This window comes from Microtus pennsylvanicus, chromosome 12 (assembly GCF_037038515.1).
Source record: "Microtus pennsylvanicus isolate mMicPen1 chromosome 12, mMicPen1.hap1, whole genome shotgun sequence".
Classification (NCBI taxonomy): domain Eukaryota; kingdom Metazoa; phylum Chordata; class Mammalia; order Rodentia; family Cricetidae; genus Microtus; species Microtus pennsylvanicus.
Window position 1 is genome coordinate 26,201,351 of NC_134590.1, and position 16,455 is coordinate 26,217,805.

The following is a 16,455-nucleotide window of genomic DNA, read 5'->3' on the forward strand; positions in this document are numbered from 1 at the left end:
ACATTTTAAGTCTATATTGTTGACTCTGAGTTCTATAATACCACAGATATTGCTGAAATCCCCTCTATTTTAAAAGGACTAGAAAGATTCCCAAGTCATAGAGCCATGAATATTTAAAAACTGTACAGTATTCTTTTGCATGCCTGAAGCTTCCAACTCACCGAGAAGTATGGTGCACTAGTTGTGTCTATGGCAGATTGAACGGTATTATGAGAGGAAGACGCTACTTTGTGACTAGTGGGACATAGAGGGCTAGCCAAAGAATCTGACCAAAGACAGCTGAAATCATGGAAGGAAACTGATTTTTAAAATAGCCAAACAATATCCCTTCGAGTTTCATAGTAGCACACATCCATTGGCTGAAACCCAGCTCCTTCACTGGACTTAAGGCCCATTTAGCAAGAAGAAAATAATGCCTGGTATTGGAAACCTAGCCAGAGACTTGGTGCTAGTGAAATTGTGAAACTTGATGGAGAACCTACAATGTCCACATTACCAATCCAGCAAGAGTCCCAACTACATACTAAATATTAATCATTATACCCACAGATAAGTATAGGTCTCACCCTTTATCAAACTTTTTTATGCAACAAATAGAGACTATTACAGAAAACCACAACAGATCAAAATGCAAGAACGAGTAACTGTATGGTACTTAGCCCCAACTTACACATCTACAACACAGTTCTGTACCTAGGGCTCGGGGGTCACAGTGGAAGAGGCGGCAGAAAGATTATAAGAGACAGAGGAATAGGAAGTTTGCTGTGAGATTGTATTTCCTAGAAATGTCAGAGAAGCTATATCTACAAAGTCTCAAGTGTAGCTTCCGAAACAAGACCTGAGCAAGAAAGAAATCAATAGACATGCTAACATGGAAGGGGTAAATCTCATGGGGCCTCAACCCTTGTGTACGCCACTAAGGAATGCTGAAATCGGGGAAACACAGTTCTCCCCAGAGATGAGCCCCTACACTGGTTATTCAATATCAAGTGCCCAGCCCTGAAATCATAGCCGTACAGGTAGCATCATACAAGCTAAGCAGGCTGTATTTATATATTTAGGAACACACACACACACACACACACACACACACACACACACACACACACAATTAGAGAAACAGAGGCCATGAGTTTGAGAGAGAGCAAGGTGGCGTACATGGGAAGGACTGGAGGGAGGAAAGGGAAGCGGGGAGATGGTGCAATTAAATTTCAATTTCAAAAACATTTAAACTGGCCAATACTTGACATGGAATTTACTAGCAGGTAGTGTTAATGCACAGCTGTCTCAACTGTCCTATGCGCTGAGACTATTATCCTCATTTTACAGATGAAGAAGAGCTTTATATGGAAACATTTTAAATGGCAGCAAGGCACAGGGGAGTTTACAGAACACCTAACACATGTGGTTAAAATTGGGAGCCTTGATTTAGTATTTATGAAAACTATGAGGCCAAAATTTTTGTTTGACGGAAACATAGAATGTTCAAGTTGGGGAGAAAAAGCTTTTCTCCCTCCCTTGGAGAGAATATGGAAGGAAAGTTGTAAAGTGAACCGTGGAAATATTCAAACAGTGGCAGAGGACTGAGGGGAAAATCAAGGGATTATCAACAGGTCTTGGTAAATAATTAAACCCAAAATGTGAGAGGGAGGAGCCAGAGGTGACTAGGAGGACAATGAAACCATTTCAAGGGCAAAGGTCATGTGAAGATATATGTACTAGAGAATATGGAATATAAAATGGGACTGTCTCTAGACTAAAAGGGAAGCATTGAGCCTAGGGAAAGCCCTCGGACTCTGGTCTGGCTGCAGCCTACTTCAACAGCACTCTGACCTTACTTCCTTTCACTACCGACGAGTAGTCAAGACACTAACTTGGACATGGCAGAAAATCTCATTGGTTTCAGCAATAAAACACACGCATTCGGGAATTTATTACTTCACTGAAATTTCCTGAGGAATCTAGCCCCCACTGATGGGCATCAAGCATCTAGGCTACATCTCCATCTTTGACTCTGCCTTTTTGTTTGTTTTTTCCTTCCCTTTTCATTAGTGACACAGGAAAAGGCTTCATTCTTCCAGATCCAAATCCACTGGAAACCAATCTTCTGGGTAATAACTGTCAGGCTGAAAGAGAACTCAGACAAGGTTTTCTCCTCTGCAGCGTGCTGCCTGGCCCGCAGGGACCGAGTGGAGAATGGGTAAGTTGTTTAGAGGAAACGAACCAGAGCAGCACATGGCCTTCAGAACAGCAGAAATGTGCAGGAAGGGTTTTTTCGATGGCGAAAGGAACAAAGCACCCATCAAGGGAAAATTCTCCGGACAGGCTCTGGCTATGCAGCCCAGATTTGCCAGAAATTTGAGGATTCTCCTACCTCAGCGTTCACACTGCTGGGAGAATTGGCAGCTAAATTCTCCCGGTTTGAAGTTCTTTTATTCTGAGCATACACCAAGAATTTAATTCTTACTGAGGTGGACATACCTTGAAGAGAGATTTGGAAACTAAAGAGTACAGATTTATTTATTGCCTTCTGTTTCATGCCCAAAATGATTTTTAAAAAAGAAATTAGTAAGAATTAGGGCTCGAAAGGCTTCTTTTCCAATAATTCGGGTGCAGTGGCCAAGAAATAAGTGTAATCTGGGGTCCTGGTTCATCTCTGGAGCCATCCTCAGATTTTATAGTGTTCTCTTGCCATTTTATAAAATGAGCAAACACATTCCGACCTTTTGCAGCCGAGGTCAATTGTGTCGCCCAAGTCCACGTCCGGGGAGCAGCTGGAAACCGAGTCCCCGCAGCCCACGCACCTCCAGGAGAGGAAGCCGACCTCTTACAAGTCGGGCTGGAGAATTTTCACTTGGCATCAGCTAAGCTCTTTGCTTTTCCAGGGACAGAGGTCCCTGTTGGGCCAGCGGCTCCCAGAGGCAGGGAGAGCCGCTCCCGGGGAACCGAGAGCCACCCAAACCGCTGCCGGCGGCCGCACCCTCCGTCAGGCCCCGCCTCCCGGCCCGCGCGGGACAAGGGACCCCGGGGCATCCCCGCTTCCCTCTGCGGCCGCAGAGCGAGCAGACGCCGGCCCGCAGGAGTCGGAGTTTCCTCGGACGCCCGGGATCCTCGGGAGCAGCGCGACGCCGCGCGGCTCGGGGCTGCCTAACGGGGAAAGTCGCATGCGCGCCCGGGCGCGCTGGGGTAGGCGGCCGCGAGGGGAGGGGCGAGTGCTGAGCCCGGCCGGCCGCGGAGCCCCGCGTCCACGACGCATGCGCCGGGAGGGAGCGCAATCACGGACTCGGCTGGCGGCTACCGGCTGGGGAGAGGAAAGCCCGGACGGTGAGAGCGCGAAGGAAATCTGGCCGCCGCCGCGCGCGCGCTCCCGGTAGGTGCGCCCCACAGGGTGGGCCCCGGGTCGCACGCGCGGCGGGCGGGCGGCCGGCCTCGGCGGCGCATGCGTGCTTCCGGAGCCGGTGGAGGAGGGGAAGGCCGGGAGGGGGAGGAGCGCGGCAGTAGCGGTGAATTTGGAGGGGTGGGCTGGGGGCGCGCACCGGCCGCCCCAGGTGCTGCTGGCTGCCGGGGCCGCGGCGGCTCCCGGTCGTTGCGGCCTGGCAGACGCCAGTCCCCACGGTCCGAGTCCGGGTTCGGGGGGGAGGAAGCCGGAGCCTCAGGCGGCCGCACGGTGAGGACGCGGGCGGGCGCGGGGGGCAGCGTGTGGGGCCGGGGGCGAGGGGGGCGGCGGCGGCAACCAGGCCGGGAGGCGGGAGCTGCGGCCGGGATCTGGGTGCTAGCCGAGCGCGGAGCTCCTCGGAGTCGCGCTCAGCTGGGCCGGCGGGAAGTGTCCGCGGGCTGCCGGGGTTACCTGCGGGGCAGGGGGGCGCGGCGGGTCCTGCGACCCGGGAGTGGGGGGGTGGGAGACGCCGGGGCGGCCGCGCGCTGGAGGCTGGGCGCGGTGACAGGCCGACTCGGCCGCCCAGAGGGCTCGCGCCCGGGACCCGCTAGGCCTTGTGACCCACTTTATTCCTGTCACCACTCGGGCACGTTTGGAGCGGCGCCCAATGGGGCGATGGGGCGGCCAGCTCCTCCGCCGAGCCCCCGCCCTCGCGGCGGACGGCGAGCGCCGCGTTCCGCGGTCCGAGCGGCCGCCGCTGCCGCCCGGGGCTGGTTCCGTTAGTGGTCGTGGTTCCGGGGCTTGGTCGGCGGGCTGCGCGGGGCCCCGGGCGCCCGACCCGCCGCTCTCCGCTGGCGGAGCTGACCATCCCTGCCGTGGTCCTGGCTCGAATCCTACGGAGCGCCACGAAGTTTATATTCCCGTGGGTGTTCTCAGCCGCCGTCCAAGTCCCGGGTAGTCAGTAGAATCTTGAAAGATGAAGAGCTTTGGCCTCCGACCTGGCAGATGACAGTCGATCGGGTGGTGGATTTTTGCTATTAGAATGCCGTACCCCCACCACCTGAAAGGCTTTCTTGACGCTTTTAAGAAGACGACAACAAACCCCGGTGTTTTCTTTTCCAGTGAAAGAACAGCACAAGAAGAAACTTTTAAAGGCATTGTTGATTTGACTACGGCACCGATCCCCGAAATCACAGGAAAGGTAATTTCGCTCGATTGCGTTGTTACAGCTTTAAGAGAGATGAGGGAAGAAAAGTTGTAGAACATCCATTTTCATAGCTGATCGAAAAGAAATTCTTAAGAGGCTATAACTTAATGAGTTGCTGTCTCTAAGTCATGTGCCCCGGAACAGTTCAAATCTGGTTTGTTTTAAAATCTTAGGGGAAAGAAACCTTATGTGCCAAGAGTTTACTGCCTAGAGTGACATTGGCTAGTTTGCAGGACTAGCCATGATCACCTATGAAAAAAGAACGAAGCAAAACTTAGGCATAAAGTTAAAAAAGCAAGAATTATAATGGTATGAACTGTGTGTTGTTTTCTGTGTTAAGGGAGCATGTAATAACTATAAGGTTTGTATTGCTCTTCTGTATAAGGAAATCCTAAAATAATACTAGAAAACCAATAATTTTGGGAAAGGGAGAAGTGGTCTAAAGAGGAAAGGGTGGAAGATGAAATGTTTTATGTGTTGTCTATATTTTTTGTTTTATGGATTCATAAACAAAAATTACTTAAAATACTTTATATGCTGTTGGCTTCCTATTTTGTAGGGAATTTTGATTATTTTCAATATTTTTCTTAATATTTGAAAGAATAACCTGAAGAAAAGATTAGGATGAATTTGCCGGCTCTTTCCACTTTAAGAAGGTGAAGTCACACGACTTAAACCACAAAGGTTGTTCTTTTTCCTTGCTGTCACTTAGTGGTAACTGCATCTGGCGTCACAGTTGGATCATGCTCCTTTGATAGGGTAGTGGCTCCCTTTCAGTTTTTCAGGAACTGTAGTTCATATATTTTTTTTCCTTTTGTCGATCCCTACCTCGGAAGTTTGAACACTGTATTTTCAATGCTAATAGACTAGATTGTTTAGCTTAATGTGCTGTTCTGATGGGCAGCCATTATTTCCTTTAAGGAGGTCAGACATGAAACCCAGTGAAGTGGGGGGGGGGATTATTTCGTATGGAAAATAAAATTCAGAAGCATACATAAGAAAGTAAGCATTTTTATGATTACAGGTTGTCTAAATATACATTGTACCCTTTTCAACAGGGTTAAGGTGGAAAGGGTCTTGTGAGAGTGGGTACAGTTTTAGGAGGGGAATACTCAGATGAAATGTTTTATGTGTTGTCTATAGTACAATAGTACTGGGTAGAAGCTAGTTGCTATAGAGATTTTCGTTTATAGTAGTAGTATTTTTATTTTGTAGGCTAGGATATCTGTGTTGCTTCTGTTTGTTGCTGGTCGTCACTCTAGTGCACATGATATTTGTCTTTCATTTGCACTTCACGGGTGTCCCCCTTTCCAGTCTTGTAAGCCAGTGAATCATGGAAGTGAGGCTGTCTGCCCTGGTTGTTGTTGTTGAGACAGGCTCTCAAGCCGTCCTGGAACTTACCCTGTGCTCTCAACTGGCCTTGAACTCATGATAATCCTCCTGCTTCAGCTTCTGAGAACTAGGATTACAGGTGTGTGCCGCCACACTGGGTATACCTTTGTACTTTTACCTCCTAACTTTCTCCAGAATTAACAATTGGATGTGTAGCTTTCTCCATCTTCTTCTGTGAATTATAAGTATGTTCATTTTATCCTTAAAAGCTGAATTATTGAGTTTTAGGTAGCTTTTTGTGGGGATGTTGGGGAGTCTTAGTATGAAGTCCAGATTTGTCTGGAGGTACAGAATCTCCTGCCTTATTGAGCCTTAACGTTGGGGTTATGCTTGGCCAGTTATTGAGTTCTTGAATGATTGTTCTGCCAATTTGTCTCAACTGTACCCCACTCCCCAGGATAGAAATGATTAGAATATGTCATAGAGTTTCAACATCTGATATAAACCTTAGGATATAACCCCTTACACTCCCCACTCCCCAATGTTTGAAGGGAGTTCAGACTGGTGTGAATTTGGCACAGAGACTTAAGTTTTAACATTTGCTATAGCACTCTTAGGGGCCCAATTATAGGATCTCAAGTTTGGGTCCTCGAGGGTGAATAGGTATCTCAGCCTCTATCTAGTTAAGAAAGGAGAGAAAAGCAAACCAGAAAGCTCAGACTCTTCACGCGAAGGAGTCAGCTGCAACCATACAGCAGGTGTCTCTGCGGTGGTGCTGTTTATCTGTGTACATGACTTAGTTTAGCTTTCCCTCTGGAGAGAGCCTTTTGCTGTTTTATTTGATCATTATAAACTAATTATATATTGATTTCAAGGTTGTTAGAAATATGAAACTAAGAACTATACTTGTCAGTGAACTGCTGTCCAGTATCGAACACGTCGGGCAGGTTTTGCTAATAATAAAAGAAAGTTTTTTCCTCTCTTACCCTTTCCCCAGAGCACAGCATTAAATGCTTCCTCTCCTAATTTTTACTTATGCTTCTATATCAGGTAAAGGATTTATTTGTTCTTAATTTTTTAATAAGACATTGTAGGGAACACATTATCTTTAAGTTTCACATTTCATAGCACAACCATCTTTGTGACTATTCCTTTAGAATATCTGCAGACGTTGCAGCATCTTTTTTGACGTAGATCCCTTGTAGACAGTACATCAACTGTATTTTCTCCCTTTCTGACCATTAAATTGTTGGTAGAGTTGAACGAATTATCAACTCAACACCGTTAAGTGTAAGAACAATTTAATCCTTACTAATTGGCTTAATTACATAATGGCATTTATAGATTTCTTTAAAACCATTTTTAATATCCCTGATATATGTAATTCCCATAAATTAAGTGGATAAAGAAGTTCTGTTTTCTCCATGCTTTACTCTGCAAATATTAAATTACCTAAACAATTTATCCTCACAGTTTTAATTCTGAGTTATCATGCTAGTTGTATAATTCACGAAGAAATACTTTGTTTTATTATTTTAAGTCTGTCCTGTCACTCTACAAAAAGAAATCATTTATAGAGTGTACATTTTATTGTTTTGATTTTTTAAAAAGTACTATTTTAAAATTTTATTTTATGTGTTTGGATGTTTTGTCTACATGTATGTCTGTGCACCATGTCAGTGTGGGCTCTCTTGGGAGCTAGAAGAGTGTCGGGTCCCCTGAGAACTGGAGTTAGAGATGCTTGTGAGCTGCCATGTGGGTGCTGGGAATTGACCCCCGCTCCTCTGGAAGAGCAGCCAGTGCTCTTAACCTGTGACCCATCTTTCCATACCCTCATGGATTTAAATTTTTTTAAATGCTCTGTATTTTAAATATTTAATTTTTTTGGTAAAATCTCTTTTATTTATATGGTGAGTGCTAGAATCAAAAGTGGACCCCTGTGTTCAGCAAATACTCTGCTTCTTAAAAGAGCTCATGTTTAATTGAATATCTTTTAATTTTTAATTTTCATTATAAGTAGTAGAAAATAAGACCTCAAATTGATTCCCTTTTTGTTTTTGTTGGTGTTCGGATTTGAGACAGAGTCTTGCTGTGTAGTCCAGGCTTGTCTTGTCCTCTGAATCAATCCTTCTGCTCTGACTTCTTTAGTACTGGGATATGCCATACTTAACTTGAAAGGTTTTTGTATTTAGGAAACGAGGCACAAATAAAGTTGTAATTGTAACCTAAGCCACGTGCCTAGCTAAGAGTTTATTATTTGTATTGAAATAGAACTTATGTTCAGTAGTTGACTTACTTTCTTAATTTTCAGCCTTTGGTTATAAATGCAGCACATCCCTGTATGGAAATTTGGAAAACATAGAAACCACAACAAAAAGCATAGTTTTAAGAATTTAAAATACTACTGAAAATCCTATCACCCAGAGGAGCCATTGTTATTTTTCTGTTACCTTTTCCTCCACTGTGCTTAAGCCTTGTGTGAGTTTATTATTCACACTCACAGACCCATGGCTGTATAGAGGGCACCGCCTACTCCAGTGTAAACGGCTGTGCGTCTTTAACAGCAGCTCGTCAGCGTGCTTTCGTGCCATTGTTTTCTGCAGTGTTACTGGTTTAATATGTTGATTCTCATCCATGTTTTCCATATAATTTACTTAACTACTTTTACTATTGGATATGCAAGTTTTTAATTTTTAAGTTAATAAGGAGAATTACACCTTGGAAATTTTCATAGGCTTCAGAATTAGAATACAAGTAAAATGATACTGAACTTGTGTTGATAACCAAATTCAACAGATTTTGTTGGAAAAATATGTCAGTCTATATAGTCGATTAATAATCATGATCAATAGTGAAGTGAATCAAAGATTTTTGTAGTATTTTCTTTCTAAATTTATGTTTTACTTTGAAATGTATTTTACGAGCAAAAATCAGTTGGGGATTTGGTTTTCTTTTTATTACTGAGGATGAATCTCATTGGCAGCCTCTAGTTTAACTGATTTCCTGTGCGTTTTCTGCTTTTAAAGGCCTTGTTTTTTCTCTGCTGCTCATTGTTTTCTTTGGGTGTACTTTGTTTTCTCTAATCTCTGAAGCTAGAAGCTGAGATCATTGGATTTTTCATTATAATCTTACTAGAAATTCTGACTGCTTAAATTGGTTACTTCCACATTTTTCTATTTTGGGGACCTTGGGATTCTTTTGTTTCCCAGGTTAGCCTCTAACCTCTGGGCTGAGGAGATCCTTTTAGTCACTCTTAGGAGTATCTGGGGCTGAAGGCAAACACAGCTGTGTGTGGCTTCTGGTATCTCTTTGATCTGGGATTATTGAGAAGTTTGTTTACAAGTATTAGGATCTTACAGAGATATTTCTGTTAATTTCAGTGAGATGTGATTGTTTTAAATTCATTGAAATTTGTTTTATAGCTCCAAATGTGAGCTTGGTAAATGTCTTACAGGTATTTGAAAAGAAGGTTGTTGGGTACAGTGTTCTATAAATACCAGTTATGTCATGTTGGTTTATTGTTTTATGTATACCTTACTACTTTTGAATGAATGTCCAGACCTGCTCTTTTCTGCCAGAGCACACATGCACATTACTTTTTTCATTGCTGTGATAAAATATCTCAATGAAACGACTTAAGGAAGGGCGTTTTCTTCAGTTCCACAGGCTGACTGGCCCCATGATTGAGGTTCTGAGGTGAGACAGAGCTTGATAGGAGAGGGTGTGATAGCACGGGTTCCTCAGCCAGGCCAGCAGAGGCATAGAGCTCTGAATGGAGCTCTAGGGACTTGGAAGTTTCTCATTTTCAGTAATGCCATCAAATTAGGAATCTGTCAGTGGGTTGATCCATTGATTAGGCCAGATCTCTACTGACCTGTTCTCTGTAGGGTTTTTTTGGGGGGGGGGTTGTTTGTTTTGTTTTGTTTTTTACTCTTTCGGGGCCCATCACCCAGCTTCTACTTAAATACATGGAGACTTATTCTTAGTTATGAATGTCTGGCCTTAGCTTGGCTTGTTTCTAGCCAGCTTCTGTAACTTAAATTAGCCTGTTTCTCTTCTTCTTTGTTTTGCTTCTGGGCTTTTTACCTTTCTTATATGACTTTCTTCCCTTCTTACTCCATGGCTGGTGTGTGATTGGGTGGCTGGCCTTTGGCATCCCCCTCTCCTTTTCTTGCTGCTCCTCTTCTCTCAAGCCTAGATTTCTCCTATTTGTTCTCTCTGCCTGGCAGTTCTGCTTGTTTCTTTCTCCTGCCTAGTTATTGGCCATTCAGCTCTTTATTAGACCAATCAGGTGTTTTAGACAGGCAGAGTAACACAACTTTACAGAGTTAAACAAATGCAACGAACTCAGGACCGCAAGGGGTGCACCCACACACTGAGACAATGGAGATGTTCTACTAGGAACTCACCAAGGCCAGCTGGCCTGGGTCTGGAAAAGCCTGGGATAAATCCGGACTTTCTGAACATAGCGGACAATGAGGACTACTGAGAACTCAAGAACAATGGCAATGGGTTTCTGATCCTACTGCACGTACTGGCTTTGTGGGAGCCTAGGCAGTTTGGATGCTCAACTTGCTAGACCTGGATGGAGGTGGGGGTTCCTTGGACTTCCCACAGGACAGGGAACCCTGATTGCTTTTCGGGCTGAGGGGGGGGACTTAGTTGGGGGAGGGGGAGGGAAATGGGAGGTGGTGGCGGGGAAGAGACAGAAATCTTTAATAAATAAAAAAAAAAGAATGCAACACATCTTTGCATCATTAAGCAAGCATTTCACAGCATAAACGAATGCAACGCATCTTATCACTAATATTCCACAACAGTTCTCCTCTTTGTAGTCAGATTCACCAACTTGGGACCATGCCTTCACCTTCCTGCCTTTTGGTAGGCGCATCTTATCTGGACCATAACAGAATGCTAACTTTTTCATCTAGGCCGGAAGGAAAGCACCTTAAACTAAGAGGAAGCTAAGAGACAAGATTTTGTTAAGTTGCCCTTGGATTCATGATTCTTCCACCTTGCTTCCTGAGAAGATGGATTGCAGGCCCAACATTTGTGCCCTGTGTAGTTTCATAATTCAGTTGAGTATCCTAGAGGAGATAGAAGCTAAGAACTCTGAATTCCCGCGTGCTGGCTGTTCTGTTACTCTAGCCCTTCACGAGCATCCAAGTGCTATCCTAGCTTCTCTGTTCTTCATCAACAGTATTCTGCACAGACCAAGTTGAAACTTAGTCTCTTCTCTGAGTCCAAATTAGAAAATGCTCTAGATCAGTGTAAGTCAGATAGAACGGAAACCTTTAAAAGCCTCCACCCGCCTCTTGTCCTCAAGCTGCTTTTGAATATGGTCTTTGTAATTCCATTGTTTTTTCTAGTTCTCAAAAAGAACGGTGGTCTATTGCAAGTTCTCTTTTGTACCTAGACACAAACATTTTCCTGTTAGTTTAAAAAATGCCTAGAAAGCTTGATTTGGGGAAATCATTTTATCTTACTGTTTATATATTAATGTTACTAGATTTTAATTTTAATACTTTTAAAAATCATTGTTTTAGAAGTGTAATTTATGTCTTAAAGTTCACTGATTTAAAACCTGTATATGTAAGTATGCAGGTTGAGTTGTAATAAATGTACACAAATAAATGTAGCCACTACCAGTACCAAGAAACAAAATTCTTTTCACCCTCGAAAGTTCCCTTTTCTCTGGCAGCCCCTGGTCTGTTTTCTGTTTGCATGTTTCCCTTTCCTGTGATATAGAAGTGGAGCTATGCAGTCTGTCTTCTGGGCCTACCTTTCATAGCACGCTCGCATGTCAACTAGTTTGCCTCTTTTTGTGCTGGGTATTGTCTTTCATGTAGGGTATGCATATAAATTGTTTTTCCAGTTATGAGTTGATAGACATATGGGGCTACTACTGTAAGAACTGGCAAACATTGGAGCACATATATTCTCATTTCACTTGGGTAAACACCTGAGAATGGTATTACCAGGATTCCTAATAATTATATGCCTCACTTTCTAAGATACTGAATTGTTTCCTAAAGTGGGTGTGCAGCTTTACTATCCTTGAACCAATCATTGGCAGGTTTTTTTTGGCAACCTACTCTCAGTAATGTCAGTCGGTTTGCATTTTGGCCATTTTAATATGTGTATATGATTAGGTATCTTGCATTTTTACAATAAATGATATTAAATACTTTCAGCTGTATATCATTGGTGTATTTTCTTTTGTGGAGTGTACGCCCAAATCTTTGTCTACTTAGACATTTGGGTTATTTGCTTGTTATTGAGATAGAAAGATCTACTTTGCCTTAATATAGTCTATTAGAGTATATTTTGTTTTGTCAGATATTAGATAGTCAAATTGTAGAAATTATCTCCCGACCTGTGACTTACTCCCCTTTTTATGTTATTGGCATTTCTGAAGAGAGTTCTGTGATGATACCTGATCATTCATTTTGTCTCTCTTTCACTTCCCCTCTTTCCCTTCTTTTTTTGTAGATCTTTCTGAGACAGGGTGTGCCTGTGTAGCCCTACCTGGCCTAGAACTTGCTAGGTAGGCCAGGCTGGCATCAAACTCACTGACATCTGCTTCCCTCTTTCTGCCCCGTGCTAGTATTGAAAGTGCACTACAATGCCTGGCAATTTCTTTTATTGTATGCTTTATGGTTTTTGGCGTCTTAGCTTAGAACTAGTATTTTTTTTTGTCTCATGTTTTATCACAGAAGTTTTAAAGGTTTGCTTTTATATTTAAGTCTGTCTGATTCAAATTGATTTTTATATATATTATGAGGAAAAGATTGATATTAAAAATAACTTTCCACGTAAATACACAGTTGTTACTTCAGAATTATAGTTAATAAATAGTATAGTTAATAAATAGTATTTCTCTGAAAATAATAAAGCATTAATGCTCAAAAAGCAAAGGGGAGTTTTTTGTTTTTGTTTTAATGGAATTGACCTTTTGTTTTTGTTTTGTTTTGTTTGTTTTTTTGTTTGTTTGTTTTTCAAGACAAGCTTTCTCTGTGTAACAGCCCTGGCTGTCCTGGAGCTCACTATGTAGACCAGGCTAGCCTCGAACTCACAGACATCTGCTTTGCCTCTATAAACGTGTGCACTACCACTGCCCAACTAAAGGAGAGTTTTTTAGGAATCTTAGTAGAGGATTTCATGGACTTCTATCAGATAATACTGTATCAGATGAACAAAAACCAAGTCTGTATATAGTAGCTGAATATATCAATTGTAATTGGATGGGTAATCTTAATTCTGCTTTAAAAAAAGAGATTGTTTTCCCACAAATGTTCTAAAAATAAGTATTATATTTGTGGGAAAATATAAAAATAGGCCATCATATTAGATAATAAAACTTGAGTGTATTCTAAAAGTAGTAGTAACTTGCAGCTGTCCATGTTAATGGAGTAGTTATTAGTCATGTGTGCTTAAATTTAAAGTAAAATTTAGCACTCAGTTTTTCTCTCTCATTAGCCACATTCATATTTTAACTGAACTTGGTTGCCTTTAAAAGATATGGAGAAAAAAATATATGTATACCTCCTCCTTTTAAAAATCTGTGTGTCTGTTGGTGGACACAGTCATATATCTAGTGAGCATAGAAACATAGGTTTCTCTTCAACATATTGCTGCAGTTCTTTTTGTTTTGTTTTGTTTTTGAGGCAGGGTTTCTCTGTGTAGCCCTGGCTGTCCTGGAACTCACCCTGTAGACCAGGCAGGCCTCACACTCAGAGAGATCTCTCTGCCTCTGCCTCTCAAATGCTGGGATTAAAGGCATGCGCCACCATCACCCGGCCTGACTGCAATCCTTTTATATACAGCTGTGGAATTGGTGGATTGTTGTTAATGTACTTGAGGAGTGTCCATACTGTTTTCTATACCAGGTCGCACTCATTTACATTCCTACCAGGAGTATGTAAGAGTTCATTTTTCCTCTTTGCCCCTGTCAGCACTTGTTGTCTTTAGTCCTTTTTTGGTATTAGTCATTCTTAATAGAATGAGGAAATACTTCATTGTGGTTTTGTTTTACATTTCCTAATGAGCAGTGATGCTAAGCATTTTTTTCCTATACCAGTTGGCCTTTTGTATGGTTTTGTTAGTTTTTTCTTCTCTCCCTCTCCTCGTGTGTGTGTGTTGAAGGTGCACGTGCTCATGTGTGCCCATGCTGAAACCAAAGGCTGGCACTGGGTGTCTTCCTTGGCTCTAACTCTCTGCCGTGCTTCTTTTTTCTGTTTTTATTGCCTTTTTTGGTCATATACTTAATTTTGATCATGTTTTCCCCTCCCCCAGTTTCTTCCAGATCCTCCTGAACTCTACCCACCCAACTTTGTTTATTTTTCCTCTTTCAAAAATAAAAACAAAATGAGAAATACAACAATCCCCCACAAAATAAACAAGCAAAAGACCAATAAGGAAAAAAAAAGGTCAAAACAAAGCAAAAATGAAACAAAAGGTCCACAATCAAGTTCCTTTTGTTTTGGCCAACTACTCCTGGTGGAGCCTTGCCCTGAAGTGTGATCGATAGACTCATTGTAGAAAACTGGTTTTCCCACCATAGGTGGATATCGATTGCAGATAGCTTCTTGGTTAGGGGAGGACCCTGTGTTGCCATTGCCCTCAGTGCTGGGCTCCATCTGTCTTGGCCCTGCTGCAGGTCCTGTGCGTGCTGCCACATCTCTAAGTTCATGGATCAGCTCTGCTGTGTCTGGAACACACTTCCCTTGGAGTCATCATCATCTCTGGCTCTTACTGTCTTACTGCCTTTTCTTTCCCTTAGATCACTGAGCCTTGAGGGGAGGTGCTTGATGAAGACCTTCCATTTAGGACTGCTCTCTCCAAAGTCTCTCACTCCACTCATAATTCATCATGGGTTTCTGTGTTAATTTCCAACTACAACAAGACACGTGTCTAATGTGAGTTGTTACTATCTTGCTATTCGAGGCACTTAGAACTCAGTAATTTGGTTAGTCTGGCAGCAGACCCCAGGTATCCTCTTGTTTCTGCCTCCCCAGCTTTGAAATTAGAATTATGTGCTACCATGCAATCCCTTCAGCTCAGTTTTTTTGTTTGTTTTGTTGTTTTATTTATTTATTTTTGGGTTTTGAGACTGCATTTCTTTGTGTATCTTTGGAGCCTGCCCTGAGACTTGCTTTGTGGATCAGGCTGGACACAAACTTACAGAGATCTTCCTGTCTCTCTGTTTTCTTAGTGCTGGAATTAAAAGGTATGGTCATCACTGCCCGGCCAATTTTGTCAGTGTTTGAGGCAAAGATTTACTGAGTTTCCCAAGCTGGTCTGGAATTCCTGATCTCCTATTTGGAATTTGAGGATGTCCTGCCTCGAAAAGTAGTCATTGTACAGATGGAAGATCTCTGTGGTTATCTTACATGGAGCACTGAATGGAGGAACAGAAGTTAAATCCTCGTCTACTGACCTTAGGATGGAGCACTGAATGGAGGAACAGAAGTTAAATCCTTGTCTACTGACCTTAGGATGCATCGCACTCTTGCTTTTTCAGCAAACACCTGATGCTTTGTGGTTGCTTGTGTCTCTCAGGATTAGTAGTACATGGTCTAAAAGTCTAGTAATAATTATTTGACATTTAGCCCAAATTATATCTACACTATGATTACCAGCATCGAAACAGTCACTTTAATGATTATGGTATAATATTTGATGAGCCCAGTGAAGTATGATTGGAACAGCCCTGCACTGAGGGCTTCCTTCGCCTGACTCTTACCACCCACCTGCTTGTGTGCTATAGGAGGGAGGCCGTTGTTTTTCTTTAGATCCTCTCTGCTCCTTACCATTTGTTAAAAGCTTTGAGATTCCTTTCTAAAGATGTTACTAAAATGCTTTTTGTAGTTATAAAAATAATTTAGAGTATTGTGCCAATCATAAGGGGCTTGGTTTTATTTACTGATCAGCTCAGTTCCTAAAATAGTACCTAGTCATAGGATATATTCAGTAATTATTTTTTGTATTTAAGTAATTATTTATATTATTTTTTCACTGATATTAATGAATTTAATTCCTTGTGGTTTTCTTATATCTTTGTCTGGTTTTGATAAGTAGTTTTGATTTTCTAGGATGAATTTTTAAATGTCTTTTCCTTTTCAGGGCTTTGAAGGAGGACTGGTAGATAATTCTTAGAAGTGATCTGACCCTGGGTCTTCTTTGTGTTGTAACCCACTTTTATTTCTTGATTTAGTAATTTCAAATTGTATCTGTTCATCTCCTACTAAAAAAAATCTAAGAGTTCAAGCTGGGTGGTGGTGGTGCACGCTTTTAATCCCAGCACTTGGGAGGCAGAGGCAAGCCAATCTCTGAGAGTCTGAGGTGAGCCTGATCTACAAGAGCTAGTTCCAGGACAGCCAGGGCTACACAGAGAAACCCTGTCTCAAAACAAACAACAACAAAGAAAGCTAAGGCTTCATCTCATACTGTCATTCTCTACTCTTATCATCACCATCTGCCATGGAACAATCTACTTGAATGATGCCTATGCAATAATAATGGAACAATTGCATTTCTT

General features: G+C 42.5%; 1 protein-coding gene across 8 annotated transcripts in view; it reads left to right on the forward strand.

Annotated features, from left to right (window-relative positions):
• Positions 1-3,231: 3,231 nt before the first annotated feature.
• The window catches only part of Clock (clock circadian regulator), an 82,280-nt gene continuing 69,056 nt past the window's right edge, over positions 3,232-16,455 (forward strand). For 7 of the 8 annotated variants that reach the window (XM_075942961.1, XM_075942962.1, XM_075942965.1 and 4 more), the window contains exons 1-2: positions 3,232-3,370; positions 4,499-4,577. The gene's annotated coding sequence lies outside the window, so the exon portion shown is untranslated. Of the gene's footprint in view, positions 3,371-3,466; positions 3,668-4,498; positions 4,578-16,455 lie in introns of those variants that run through there. The other variant, XM_075942963.1, reaches the window with a different exon arrangement.